This window comes from Magnolia sinica, chromosome 1 (genome assembly GCF_029962835.1).
Source record: "Magnolia sinica isolate HGM2019 chromosome 1, MsV1, whole genome shotgun sequence".
Lineage (NCBI taxonomy): Eukaryota > Viridiplantae > Streptophyta > Magnoliopsida > Magnoliales > Magnoliaceae > Magnolia > Magnolia sinica.
In genome coordinates this window covers 111,890,303-111,905,535 of record NC_080573.1, presented here as the reverse complement: position 1 = coordinate 111,905,535, position 15,233 = coordinate 111,890,303, and the positions used below count along the sequence as shown (strand labels likewise).

The following is a 15,233-nucleotide window of genomic DNA, read 5'->3' as shown; positions in this document are numbered from 1 at the left end:
CAAAAATAAAGAATGCCACATCATGTGAATTTATCATTTTTTTCATTGTTCCCATTTGTGTGGCCAACATAATTTTCCATATTCGAAGGTCAGAATCTTAGGTTATGATCTACTCACAATTCGAGTCAGACTAGATTGCCATGAAATCGTCATCCTTGAATGGCAGGAGTTTCAACACCCGGTCAAGGGCTGGAGCATCCATAGGTGGTGAAATCCCTCTACGGCGTGAGTGTGTGTGTGGGTGTTTAGAGGAAAAAAAAAAAAGGAAAAAAAAAGGCATGTTTGGTGAAATTTTGTGTTTGAATGACAGGTATGTTACTCATGTTTATGATTGAAAAAACTGAAAACAGGAGGGGGTGACCTAAGCCATGTGCGCCCACATGATGGGCGTGTATGAGATTCGAACCGTGTATTAAGTGGGCTCGGATTCAGTCAGGTCGAGACCTGACCGAGTTCGTTCAGGTTGTGACTGTAGAGGCCACCTTGATTTATGTGTTGTATATCCACACCGTCTATTCGTTTTTCCATATTATTATAAATGCTAGTCCTAAAAATGAATTAAATCCAATTCTTAGGTGGACCACACCACAGGAAATAAAAATAATTGATCATTAAAGCTTCTTGTGGACCTTAAAAGTTTTAGATCAAGCTGATATTTGTATTTTCCCTTCATTTAAGTCTGTTGATCCTTATCAACAGGTTGGATGGCAAATAAACATTATGAAAGTTTTTAATGGGAGGCATCCAATCACCTCTATTTCTAGTGGCATGATAGTACTGGAAAAACAGATAGACCATATAGATATACAACACATATATCAAGGTGGGCCCCACCCACGGTCACAACCTGACTGAATCCACACCCGTAGTAAGCGGGTCCTAAAATACCAACATGCTCTTTCCGAAAATTCAGGTTTATGGAACAAAGGTGCCAGCATTTCAACCAAGTTGATTGATTTCCTAATTCATTGGCTGATAAATCACACCCATGACCCAACTTTTTATATCTTATATTATTATTATAAATTTTTATTTCTTTGATTTTAAATTTTATATTATTATTAAAAATTTCTATTTCTTTGAATGAATGAGCGTTGTAGATATCTTTACTTTAGAATAACTAAACAAATTAGAAGTAAGCTGGGTCAAATTAAACATGCATGTATTCTCCATATATGAGAATTTTCAATTTTAAATTATTTAATTTAATAATTGAATACATGTGACTCATTTTTCTCTGTGGATGGTGGAGGATCTAAGATTGAATTAATGCCACTATAGGTTACCATCCACCCAATATATGACTTTCAATCTATCATATAAGTGACATTTAAGCCATTTTAATAAGTTAGGCCCACCATGAGGATTAACTTATCCAAAATTAATTCCATGCACTCATCAATTGGGCCACACCAGAAGAAAACAACACCCTGACAATATAACAACATACAAGTGTGGTCCACCTGATGAGCGGTTAGGTTGAATGTCTACACATGTGATGGGTTGGAAGTGTCCAATCGGTATATGGTTGCATACAGTCCAACCCATGACATATTGAGATGTTTATGAAATGTTACCCTATTTTTTTGGCCTAATTAGATAGAGTTGACTAAAAAAAATCCTTTAAATGTCAATAATCACATTTTAAGACATCTCTTTATTTTACAAATTTTCATTGTAATCAAGTAATGTGGGTAGAGTTGGGCATGGGATGACTTGACTCGTAAACTTGACTTGTCTAACCGTTCAAATCAATCCGAACCCAGTAGGTGAGTCAATCTGAATTTAGTTGACTTTGTCCAAACAGAACTCAAACCAAGTTGAGTTTGAGTCACCTAGTAACTTGACTTCACTCTACCCGAAATCCAACTTGGTACTAACTCGACTTGATCCAAAACTCGACTCATACATATATATTTTAAAAATCATATATGACATTTCAGATCTGAGATGCATTGTAGCTGATGGAGAGGCTGCAATTCTAGCAAGTGAATCTGGGTTTTGAGTTGTGATTTCAACCCATAAATACCTATTGCACCCTGCTAGACTTGGTGCCGACTTGACCTGACTCGGTGCTTGTGACTGGGTCGGACTCAGTCCGGATTAGTCTAGGCTGGACTAGGACTCAAATTGGGTCAGGACTCAGTATCGAGTTCGGGCAGGCCTATTTCAAAACCGGATCCAGTTGGGTCAACCCTAACTAGGTCTGACTCGACTCAATGCCCAACTCTAAATGTGGGTTAGCTTATTTCAAAAAAAAAAAAAAAGAAGAAGAAAAGAAAAAAGAAGAAGAAGAGGAAGAAAAATACTCCTATGAAACAAAATAATATAAGTACAGATAAATACATTTGATACATGTTTTTATGCATGTGTTCACCAATTGAACTAAGTTGGGTTTTGGTCCAAATGCAACGGAAACTAAGCATATTCCAAATATGCAAATTGATAATTCCATATCTTTAGTGTGCATGATTAGGTCCATTCCTCAGGTGGGCCCCCTGGCCAACATCCCTACCCCAAATTATCAGGCCAGCCAACTTGTCAGGTGGGCCATGTAGATACATTGAATACAGTGATCTTCGTTCTTTTATGCCAATCTCCATCCACTTTTCCCCCATGCATGCATCACCAATTCACCATGGCTGCCTCACTTATCAATTGTGGGGCTCAAAAGATGAGTGGGCCTCCCACTACTACAATGGATGGCCCAGATCATCCACGCACGACCCATTTTGTCACACTTGCCTAAAATCTAAAATTAGGGTCCACCTGGTTTGACTTCCTTGGCTAGGTGTTTGTTTCCATTCACCTCAAGTTGCAACAAATAGTCATGTCTGGTCCATCACTGGGTTGAGTGGATGGCTGATAGGCTCAGCCCATAACAAATCCAAAATCAAAAGCTCATGAGCTGGACTTGGATAGGCGTAGAGAGCAAGCCTAAACTCCCATCCATGGAGTTGAATTAGAACTGTTGGATATTTTCATTTTTAACCATCCAATATGGACAATGATGTGAGTTGCTGGATGATGCTCAATAAGGCCCACCATGATATATGTGTTTTATCCACACGGTTCATCCATTTTATTAACTCATTTTAGGGCATGAGCCCAAAATTACATATGACCTAGATCAAAATCTAAGGTGGACTGATTGCTTGCCTCCAAGTGCAGAGGTTCATAAGTAATATCCTGTGAATACAGGGTTGATCCCACGGGAGATGAATTGCGAAAAGAAAAAAAAATCAAATACAAAACAAACTAAGTAATAAAAATTAATCTGATGATTTGATTTTGGGATTTTTGAATGGATGTAATTCAACTGAATAAAAAAACACCTAAGCTTCAAAGTTCCACACATAGGTCAATGTTCCAAAATCATGATGACTTGGATAACACAACTAGGATCTGAGCACTATGGTCAGCCTAATCGAAAAATAAAACATTTTAAATATTTTAATAAATGATATGAAAGATTAGAAAATAATGGATTTGCACCATTGACATATATTTTCAAGCGCCAGTGATTTTAAGTATTCAATATCTATAGGATAATGAATATCAAAGAAATATAACAGGTTGAGAACATCTCCTATTTAGGAAATCTGATTAATCTAGGGTAAGCCTATCTATCAATGTGGATCTCATATGATGGAAATATATGGATCTTACAAGAGGATAAAAAACAAAACCTAAATAATAGATAACATGCATACACCATTCTTTTCATCATTAAAACAATTAATCATCATAATCTTAAAGAAATAATAAACCCATGTGCTTCCCTTTTAACTTGGGCTAGAAGGAATTTAGAAAAACATAATTAAATTGCAGAAATAAAAAGTAATAAGAAAGAAAGAAGAAAAAAAATACAAATAGAAAGGATCTAAAATTAAAAAAACAACTTATAAAGCTTTAATAAAACTAAAAACTCTTAAAAAAAAATTCAAATATTGCTCTTGAATGCTTTAAATGATGTTTAAGAATGCCCTAGGAGGCCCTATTTATAAGTAGGGAACTCCAATTTTCGTACAAAGTTGAAAACCCTAGAAAACGCCTCAAATACACGTATTTTTTCAAAATAGACTTCTCGCTGCATAGTTCGTTTAAAACAGACTTCCTGCTGCGCAGTTTTCCAAAATAAACTTCACAGCTTCATAATACACTTTTTTTAGGACGATTTCAGGATTCTTCACTTCAAATCTTCAATTCTCTTCATTCCTCACTTGGTTTTCTTGGATCTTTAACATGTGAATTCTTCAATCTTGATCTCCTAAGATCCATCCCTTGCCTTGGTGATTTTTGAGCATCAAATTCTTACTTTTTAGCACCATTTTTCAATCCAAGCTCTTAAATTCACCTTGCAACACATATATGAGTAAAATAGAATATTAAGATGATTTATGTTCATAAAACCAAGATATAAATGGAGAAAATTATGCAATATTTGAGTCTCAACACACCCCCCAACCAACATTTTGCTAGTCCCGAGCAAAATAAGCGAAGAAAAATAAAAATAAGAATAAAAATTAATTTTAAAAATAAAATTAAAATGAAAAAAATTCTAACTACACCACTTTCACAGGTAATCTCGATTGCATTTAGCATATGCAACAAGCCTTTAAACCCCTAGGTTTCCCCTAGTGGACGAGTTATAGTCTCGTGAGGGTTTACAGAAATGTTACCCATAAATATTGAAAATAAGAAAAATATTTCAACACTATAAAATTTATACAATTATGCCTCCATTCATCATATGAATTCCAAAACAAAACAATACTTAACCTAAGTCTGAAGTTAGTTAGAATCTCAATTTTCTAATCCATTACATCCTTGAGTTCAGAGACCTAATCAAAATTTAGAATAGTTATAACCCAATATCCTTAGATGCTTCGTGACATTAGTCTAACTTTGAGAAGTATGCATGTTCCCTATCCTAACTCCTTTCAATCATCCCAAGAATATGAAATCTCTAGTTATCTCATTTTTTTATGACATTTCTTCTTTTATCATCATATCCTCATTATTATAGACCACCCTTAGATGAAGATTCCCATCGGGTTTGCTTCATAACTTAAGGTATCGTACTTATAATGGTAACAGTAATGGATACTTAGGTATTCTTACTTCGGATTACTGATACGATTGTTATGGTCATTGCATTCATGCTCTATAATAAAAATTTCTTTTTTTCATCACTCTTTTTTTTTTCCTTTAATATTCTCTCTTTCAAACATATATCAATGGTACTAGTTCATTCAACCTTGTTTGAATCAAAAGTCGTTATTCTAGTTCACATATCATATTCCTCACTTAGTTAGCTAGGGTGTATTGTGAATTCAGTACATCAAATTACAACTCACTTTAAACTAGTGATTAGATAATTGAACTCAAGTTAATAATTTTCAGTTGTCAGATTCTTGACTACTATCAACCTAGACTAAGTATTAAATTTGCCTTTGAAATTCGCAAAATATCATGTTCACATTCTTGTATATAAAAATATTATTTTGAAAATGTAGAATTTTTTTTCCATAAACCTAAAAAAAATAAACTTAAACCTAACTGAAACCTAAAAATAATAATAAAATAAACTGAAACCCCCTCCAAAAAAAAAACTTTTACATGGATGACTATCCACACCCCCCAACCTAAAATCTACATTGTCCCCAATGTAATGATAATGTAATGCAGAGAACAGTAAAAATAAAAGAAAGGGTGGATAGTACCTGACATGAAAAACTCACCTCCTATGTGACACTAAAAAAATTGAATATGATATAAATCATACACAAATGCTCCGTCAGACCAGGAGCATCATTCTGAATATTCTGGCTCATGAAGAGGGACGGACTCCTCTTTCAAATGAAAGTTTTCCACATAAGGCTTCAATCTCTGACCATTAACCTTATACACATTACTATTACGTGGATTTTCAATTTCAATAGCCCCATGAGTATAAACATTCTTGACAATGAAGGGGCCTGTCCATCTTAATCTTAACTTTCCCGGAAAGAACTGGAGACGGGAATTGTACAATAGGACCTTTTGCTGAGGTTCAAAATTCTTCCTCAGGATATTTTTGTCATGAAAAGCTTTGGTCCTCTCTTTGTAGATTTTAAAATTTTCATAGGAGTCTCTCCTCAACTCCTCTAATTTATTTAACTCTAATTTCATTTGTCCACTTGCTTGATCCATATCAAAGTTTAATTTCTTTATTGCCCAGTAAGCTCTATGTTCCAATTCTACAGGCAAGTGGCAAGCCTTCCCATACACCAATCTTTATGGAGACATTCCAATCGGGGTCTTATAAGCAGTCCTATAAGCCTATAAAGCGTCGGATAGTCTGAGGGACCAATCCTTCCTATTTGGCCTTATAGTTTTCTCTAAAATGTGTTTGATTTTTCAATTAGAAATCTCAGCTTACCCACTCGTTTGTGGGTGGTATGGGGTGCTCACTTTATGCTTGATGCCATATTTCTTCATCAAAGCCTCAAATGTTCTATTGCAAAAGTGAGACCCGCCATCACTAATGATGGCCTTTGGAGTTCCAAATCTAGCAAAAATATTTTCCTTGAGGAATCATATGATCACTTTATTGTCATTGGTCATACTTGGAACTGCCTCAATCCACTTTGAAACATAGTCCACACCAACTAATATATAAAGAAATCCAAAAGAAGATGGAAATGGACCCATAAAATCAATACCCCAACAATCAAAAATCTCCAATGGTAAAATTGGGGATAAATGCATCATGTTGCGCCGAGACACTCTTCCCAACCTTTGACATCTATCACAAGCAACACAGAAAGCATGAGTATCTTTAAACATGGTGGGCCAGTAAAAACCACACTACAGGATTTTTGCAGTGGTTTTCTTAGCAGAAAAATGGCCACCACATGCTTCCATATGATAAAAAGAAATAACACTTCGAACTTCATCCTCTGGGATACAACGTCTAAAAATTTGATCAGTCCCATATTTATATAAATACGGGTCATCCCAGAAGAAGTTCCTAACCTTGGTTTCAAAACGCTTTCTATCTTGTGACTTCCAATGATATGGCATTTTTCCCGTTACAAGATAGTTTACTATATCCGCATATCAAGGCAATTTAGAGATTGCAAATAATTTTTCATCAGGGAAAGTGTCCTGGATATGTATCTCTTCAGTGGAATCATCTAACACCAATCTAGAAAAGTGATCGGCCACTACGTTTTCTACTCCTTTCTTATCTTTTATCTCTAAGTCAAATTCTTGGAGTAGGAGGATCCATCTCAAAAGTCTCGGCTTTGCATCCTTCTTAGATAACAAATATTTCAAAGCCGAGTGGTCCGTGAAAATGACCACTTTGGATCCTAGCAAGTAGGACCTAAACTTATCCAAAGCAAAAACTATTGCAAGTAACTCTTTTTCAGTTGTTGAATAGTTCACTTGGGCCGAGTTTAGAGTTCTACTCGCATAGTGAATAATATAGGACCGTTTTTCTTTCCTTTGGCCCAAAACAGCCCCTATGACATAATCACTTGCATCGCACATTAGTTCAAAAGGAAGTGTCCAATCTAGTAGACGCATGATAGGTGCAGTGGTAAGGGATGATTTAATTTTATTAAAGGCACTTGCACACTCATTTGTCCACTTAAATGGAACATCCTTTTGAAGAAGATTAGTCAAGGGTCTAGTAATGGCACTAAAGTCCTTGATGAATCTTCTATAAAAACCAGCATGCCCTATAAGTGATCTAATATCTCTAACAGTTCGGGGGATAGGTAGATTAGCTATAATGTCGAGTTTTGAGCGATCTACCTCGATTCCATTTTTGGAGATAACATGGCCCAAAACAATTCCCTTTTGAACCATGAAATGACATTTCTCCCAATTTAAGATAAGGTGTTTCTCTTCACACCTAGACAAGACAAGAGATAAATTGTTGAGGCATTCCTCAAAACTACTCCCAAATACAGAAAAGTCGTCCATGAAAACCTCAAGAAACTTCCCAACCATATTTGAAAAAATACTTAACATACACCGTTGGAAAGTTGCTGGGGCGTTACACAATCCAAATGGCATCCGTTTGAAAGCAAACGTGCCAAATGGACAAGTGAACGTGGTTTTCTCTTGGTCTTCCAAGGCTATCTCTATTTGGTTATATCCAGAATATCTATCAAGAAAACTATAAAAGGAGTGACCTGCTACCCTGTCTAAAACTTGATCAATGAATGGTAGAGGGAAATGGTCATTCTTTGTGACTTGGTTCAATTTTCTATAGTCAATGCAAACACGCCAACCAGTGGTGACACGTGTTGGTATGAGTTCATTATTAGAATTCTGCACAAAAGTTATTCCAGATTTCTTTGGGACTACTTGAATTGGACTTACCCAAACACTATCGGATATTGGGTAGATGATTCCCACATCCAATAATTTGATCACCTCGTTTTTTACAACTTCCATCATGTTTGGATTGAGACACCTTTGAGGTTGTCTAATTGGTTTGGCGTCATCATCGAGGTGGATCCGATGGGTGCATATGGAAGGGCTTATACCTTTAATGTCAGAAATGGTCCAGCCCAAGGCTCTTTTGTGGTCCCTTAGAACTTTCAACAATTTAATCTCTTGATCCTTCTCTAAAAATGAAAAGATCACCACAGGATAAGTTTTATTTTCACCTAAGTATACATACTTAAGCTCATTTGGTAGTGGTTTTAAATCAAGTATTGGATCATTGGTTGGTGATGACAGAGGTCGCAAGTCCTCGATAGATAGGATTTGAGTGCGCGGTCTCCATTGGTACATACCAATGTCCTGCGGGGTAGTGCTCCCATTATCATCAGAAATTTCAGCAAGCACTTTTTCTAAATCAGAATTTTTCAAGTCTCCAATGACTTGAATCAATTCCTCAGTCAGACTAGGTTCTAATTCCTCTTCTTCTATCAAGCAGTCCATGAAACTCAACTCATGGATCTCATTATTATTAATGGGCTGCTTACATAGATTGAAAATATTTAGCTTTAGAGTCATGTTACCAAAAGACAAGTTCATCATTCCATTCCTGCAATTTATTATTGCATTTGAAGTTGCTAGGAATGGGCGGCCTAAAATGATGAGAACTTGAGCGCTGGCATTTACACATGGTTCAGTGTCTAGTACAATAAAATCCACGGGGAAGTAGAATTTCTCCACTTGGACTAGCACGTCCTCTAAAATTTTCCTTAGTACCTTAATAGAGCGGTCAGCGAGTTGGAGTGTAATCGTGGTTGGTTTAAGCTCGCCTAACCCCATTTGTTTGTAAACCGAATAAGGTACTAAGTTGACACTTGCACTCAAATCTAGCAAAACATACTCAATTTGAAAATTTCCAATAATACAAGGAATAGTGGGACTTCCCGGGTCTTTGTATTTGGGTACAACCCTTTGTTGAATGATAGCGCTCACTTTCTCAGTAAGGAAGGCCTTTTTGTGCACATTTAATTTCCTCTTTACAGTGCACAAGTCCTTGAGATATTTAGCAAATGATGGAATTTGTCTAATGGCATCAAGCAGAGGAATATTGACAGTAACCTTTTGGAGCACATCCAACACCTCTTGATATTTCATGGGGACAGTTGGATTCCGAAGTCTAGATGGGAACGGAACTGGAGGCTCATATGACTTAGTCTCTTTATCCTTTTGTTGTTACGGCTCTTGAACCATAGCCGATTCATCATTTTCTTGAGACAGTGGCTCATCCTCCGGTATTTCTACCGGTTGCATTATCTTGTTATCGACCTCTTTTCCACTTCTTAAGGTAATGATGGCCTTAGCTTGTTCATGATGTAGTTCACTTGGATTTGAGTCTCCAATGAAATGTGTGTTTCGAGGGTTTGGCACAGGTTGAGAAGGAAGGGTGCCTTTTTCCCTAGCATTTGTTGAGTCTCAATCCTAGCCACAGCTGTCTTTAATTCCTGATTTGATTGGATTAGAGACTGATTCATTTGAGCTTGAGAGTTCATGAATGTGGTCAATGCATCCTCCACAGATGATCGCTTTGGCGGGGGCACATATGGTGCATTGTTAGGTGCCCCAAAGAAGTTATTTTGTGGAGGCATTTGAGGTGCATTGGGCGCATTAATTTGTAGTCCATTCCTCCAACTAAGATTAGGATGGTTACGCCAATTTGGATTATATGTGTTTCCCATTGGTTGAATAACTGACCTTTGGTAATTATTTATAGCATTTGCTTGATCATGCTCATGCGTGATATTTTGTGCAACTGAAATTATTGGACAATCCTTTGTATCATGGTCTGTACCACCACAAATGCTACAAAAATTACCTAAGGAAGTGTTTGCTTTAACCATATCAACCTTCCTAATTTTCAAGGCTTCGACCTTTCTAGCCAATGCAGCGAATTTTGCATTAAGGTCGTCTTCCTCTCTTAGGACATATATTCCCGCTTTTTCTCTAGGAATGGGTCTAGTTTGGTCTGATTTAGCAGAGACATCTCATGTCTGCGTATTCTCTGCTAATATATCTAAAAAATTCCAAGCCTCATTAATGATCTTTGTCAAGAAAGGTTCCACCACACATCATCTCTATGAACTGACTGGTATCCATGGTGAGCCCCTTTCGGAAAGCATCAATCACGTGCCATGGTTCATAACCATGATGTGGACAAGTAATTAGAATGTCTTTGAAGCGCTCCTAAGCTTGAAAAAATAGTCCATTCCCCTTTTGAGAGAATGATATGATTTCTTGTTTTAGTGCATTTGTTTTGTGCTCGGGAAAGAACTTTTTCAAACTCTCTACTTAAGACTTGCCATGAAGTGATGGTATTAGGTCTTAGAGAGTTGAGCCATGCTTTGGCCCGATCCTTTAGAGAAAATGAGAATAACCTAAGTTTAAGTACATCCCTATTGCCATTGTTTACTTGTAACGTTGCAATTACTTCCTCAAAGTCCTTGAGGTGCAAGTAGGGGCTTTCAGAATCTAAGCCATGAAATTTAGGAATTAATTGAATCACACCTGGTTTAAAATCAATATTCCCTGTGTGAGCAGGGAACACTATACAAGATGGTAAAGTTGATCTCTCAGGGTGTAAATGTTCACGTAAAGTCCGTGGTTGGTTTAACACATTCCTATGAACTTCATTTTCATCCTCAACAGGAGGATTATTTTGATTTATAGTTGGATCTGGCATATTTGGATTTGGATTATTAACTGGGTCTGCCATGAAATCCAAGTGATGTTGAGTGCCTCTTCTAAGTGAATGATCAAGGCATGGAACTAGTCCCCCTTCAGAGGAGAGTCGATTGTTTTGATCTCTACTCCAACGGGACATAAACCATTCATACCACACAACAAATACCACTAATTCAAATAGCAAGTATGATACTTAAAATAAAAATAAAAACTTAAATCAACAACCCAGGTGGCAAAGCCGGCCATGAGGGTTCAGTCCACAAAGCAAAATAAATCAACAACCCAGGTGGCAGAGCCGGCCATGAGGGTTCAGTCCACAAAGCAAAATAAATCAACAACCCAGGTGGCAGAGCCGACCATGAGTGTTCAATCCACAAAGCAAAATAAATCAACAACCCAGGTGGCAGAGCCGACCATGAGGGTTCAGTCCACAAAGCAGAATAAAAAAAATAAATAAATAAAAGTAAAACTAATGCAGAAATTAAACTATGCTAATATGGAAAATAGATTCAGCGGATGATCTTTGTGATCAAACAGCAACTATAGGACAACCATAACACTTGGGTGATAAAATCCCAAGCAGGGCAACCTTATGTCATAGTTAATGCTTGAAAGACCCAACTGAATTTATTTTCAAAGAAAAAGAAAATAAGAAAACAAATAAAAAAATAAAAAATAAAAAAAATCTATAGAAAATCTGAAGGGTTTAGAAGAAAACTTACCTTAGCTATCTTGCACAGATCTGATCTATCTCAATCTCTCCCCGGCAACGGCGCCAAAAACTTGATTGCTTGCCTCTAAGTGCAGAGGTTCATAAGTAATATCCTGTAAATACAGGGTCGATCCCACAGGGAGATGAATTGCGAGAAGAAAAAAAATCAAATGCAAAACAAACTAAGTAACAAAAATTAATCTGATGATTTGATCTTGGGATTTTTAAATGGATGTAATTCAACTGAATAAAAAAACACCCAAGCTTCAAAGTTCCACACATAGGTTAATGTTCCAAAATCATGATGACTTGGATAACACAATTAGGATCTGAGCACTATGGTCAGCCTAATCGGAAAATAAAACACTTTAAATATTTTAATAAATGATATGAAAGATTAGAAAATAATGGATTTGCACCATTGACATATATTCTCAAGCGCAAGTGATTTTAAATATTCAATATCTATAGGATAATAAATATTAAAGAAATATAACAGGTTGAGAACATCTCCTATCTAGGAAATCTGATTAATCTAGGGTAAGCCTATCCATCAATGTGGATCTCATATGATGGAAACATATGGATCTTACAAGAGGATAAAAAACAAAACCTAAATAATAGATAACATGCATACACCATTCTTTTCATCATTAAAACAATCAATCATCATAATTTTAAAGAAATAATAAACCCATGTGCTTCCCTTCTAGCTTGAGCTAGAAGGAACTTAGAAAAACATAATTAAATTGTACAAATAAAAAGCAACAAGAAAGAAAGAAGAAAAAAATACAAATAGAAAGGATCTAAAATAAAAAAAACAACTTATAAAGCTTTAATAAAACTAAAAACTCTTTAAAAAAAATCTAAATATTGCTCTTGAATGCTTTAAATGATGTTTAAGAATGCCTTAGGAGGCCCTATTTATAAGTAGGGAACCCCAATTTTTGTACAAAGTTGAAAACCCTAGAAAATGCCTCAAATACACGTATTTTTTCAAAATAGACTTCTCGCTGCATAGTTCGTTTAAAACAGACTTCCTGCTGCGCAGTTTTTCAAAATAAACTTCACAGCTTCATAATACACTTTTTTCAGGACGATTTCAGGATTCTTCACTTAAATCTTCAATTCTCTTCATTCCTCACTTGGTTTTCTTGGATCTTTAACATGTGAATTCTTCAATCTTGATCTCCTAAGATCCATCCCTTGCCTTGGTGATTTTTGAGCATCAAATTCTTACTTTTTAGCACCCTTTTTTAATCCAAGCTCTTAAATTCACCTTGCAACACATACATGAGTAAAATAGAATATTAAAATGATTTATGTTCATAAAACCAAGATATAAATGGAGAAAATTATGCAATATTTGAGTCTCAATATGGACCACACCACATAAAATAGTAGCAATTAGTGGCCAACCACTAAAAACTTCCTAAGGGCCACAAAGTTCTGGATCAAACTGATATTTATATTTTTCCAAGGACTTTGTGACATAATCAACAGTCTAAATGGAAAATAAACATTACAGTGGACCCTAAGAAGTTTTTAGTGGTGGGCATTCAATCACCACTGTTTTTGTGTGGGGTGGTCCACCTATGATTTGGATTGCATCATTTTTTGGATCACATGCAATAAAATAATGGTCCAAAATAGATTGCCGGCATGAATAAAATACATACATCATCGTGGGGCCCATAGAGCACCATAAGTAGTGTCAATAGGCAATCTGCCAATTGGAACAGTCACTTAGTCAAATAATTGCAACATTAGGGCCATGATAAATCAGAACAGTGACTCATTATTTTGGACCATTTACACTATAGTTAGGGAAAGTGATTGGAGTAGATTTCATTAAGGCGCTGTAAAAATCAAGATAGACGTCAGCCCACATTTGTCCCACCACACAAGGACTCCTCCACCACACCTTTTTTATGCAGGGCACAAAGCATCCGGTATGTGGAATCCATCATGTTACGTATTTAAAATCTACTCCGTCTATCAGGTTCTATCCTTGATGTTAGTCTTCAAGGTGAAAAATAAGCTAGATCCACCTATCAGATGGGCAACACCATATGAAACAATAGGGATGAGATGCCAACCAAGACGGTAAGCAACAACCATGGCCAATATCTTTCTCCAAACCTGTTAATCAGGTTTAAATCCCAAGCATACAAAACTAAAGCACGCCACATAGTTTGAATTTATCATTTTTCTGAGCTTTTTCTTTTCTTTTTTTTTTTGCATTGTTCCCATTTGTGTGGCCTAGATTTCCATATTCGAAGGGCAAAATCCAAACTTATGCTCTATTCACAATTCGGGTCTGACAATTTGGACGGTGAAGATTGTCATGAAAACATGTCATTCTTGAATGGTACTATACGACATTTGTGTTTGTTTGGTGAAATTTTGTGCTTAAATGACAGATATGTTACTTATGTTTATGATTGAAAAAACATGTCATCCTTGACGGGTGTATGAGATTCAAACCATCTATTAACCGGGTGCAGATTCAGTCAGGTCGGGACGTGATGGAGTTCGTTCAGTTTATAACCGTGGAGCCCACTTTGATGTATTTGTTGTATATCCATACCGTTTATCTGTTTTTATAGCTTATTTTAGACCTTAGGCTCAAAATTGAAGTAGATCCAAATCTCAGGTGGACCACACCACAGAAAATAATGGTGATTGACTTTGAAAAACTTTTTGTGGGCCACAAATGTTTTGGATCTAAGCTGATATTTGTATTTTCCATTAATTCAAATCTAATTAACCTTATAAACAGGTTGGATGGAAAATAAACATTACTGTGGGCCATAGGAAGTTTTAACTGGTAGCTTTACTTAAAGTGTTATTATTATGAAAACGAAGGTGTATCCTATGTAAGCTGATGGACCAAGATTTGACTTATCACCACCCGTTGGAAGCAACCAAATTATAAGGTGGCAAGGAAAGATAAAGTTTCTCCTAATTGCGTTAAAGATTTACTACATCTTAGATCTGAATCTTTAGCCGCTGCCTAAGGCAATAGAGGAGGACACGCTTGAATAGATTTTAGTGCGCAACAAAGGACCTTAATAATAGTGAACACATATTGAACGCACTCACACCACACAGTAGAAGTACTTGAACCCATGACCTCATGTTGAAGCTCTTGTCAGTCTACCACCGAGGCATGAGTAAGGTCCCAAATGGTGAGTTTTAGAATATGGAATTGTCAATTTAGATATTCAGAATATGTTGAGTTTTCACTGCATTTGAACTCAAAACTCAACTCAATTGGTGAACTCATGCATTAAAACATGTATCAAATGTATTTATTTATACTTCCATTATTATTTTT

General features: G+C 36.2%; 1 non-coding gene across 1 annotated transcript; it reads left to right on the top strand.

Moving 5' to 3' along the window:
- Positions 1-10,639: 10,639 nt before the first annotated feature.
- LOC131223394 (small nucleolar RNA R71) lies at positions 10,640-10,746 on the top strand. Its single transcript, XR_009160421.1, has one exon. It is a non-coding gene; the product is annotated as a small nucleolar RNA R71 (small nucleolar RNA).
- The last annotated feature ends 4,487 nt before the right edge of the window (positions 10,747-15,233 follow it).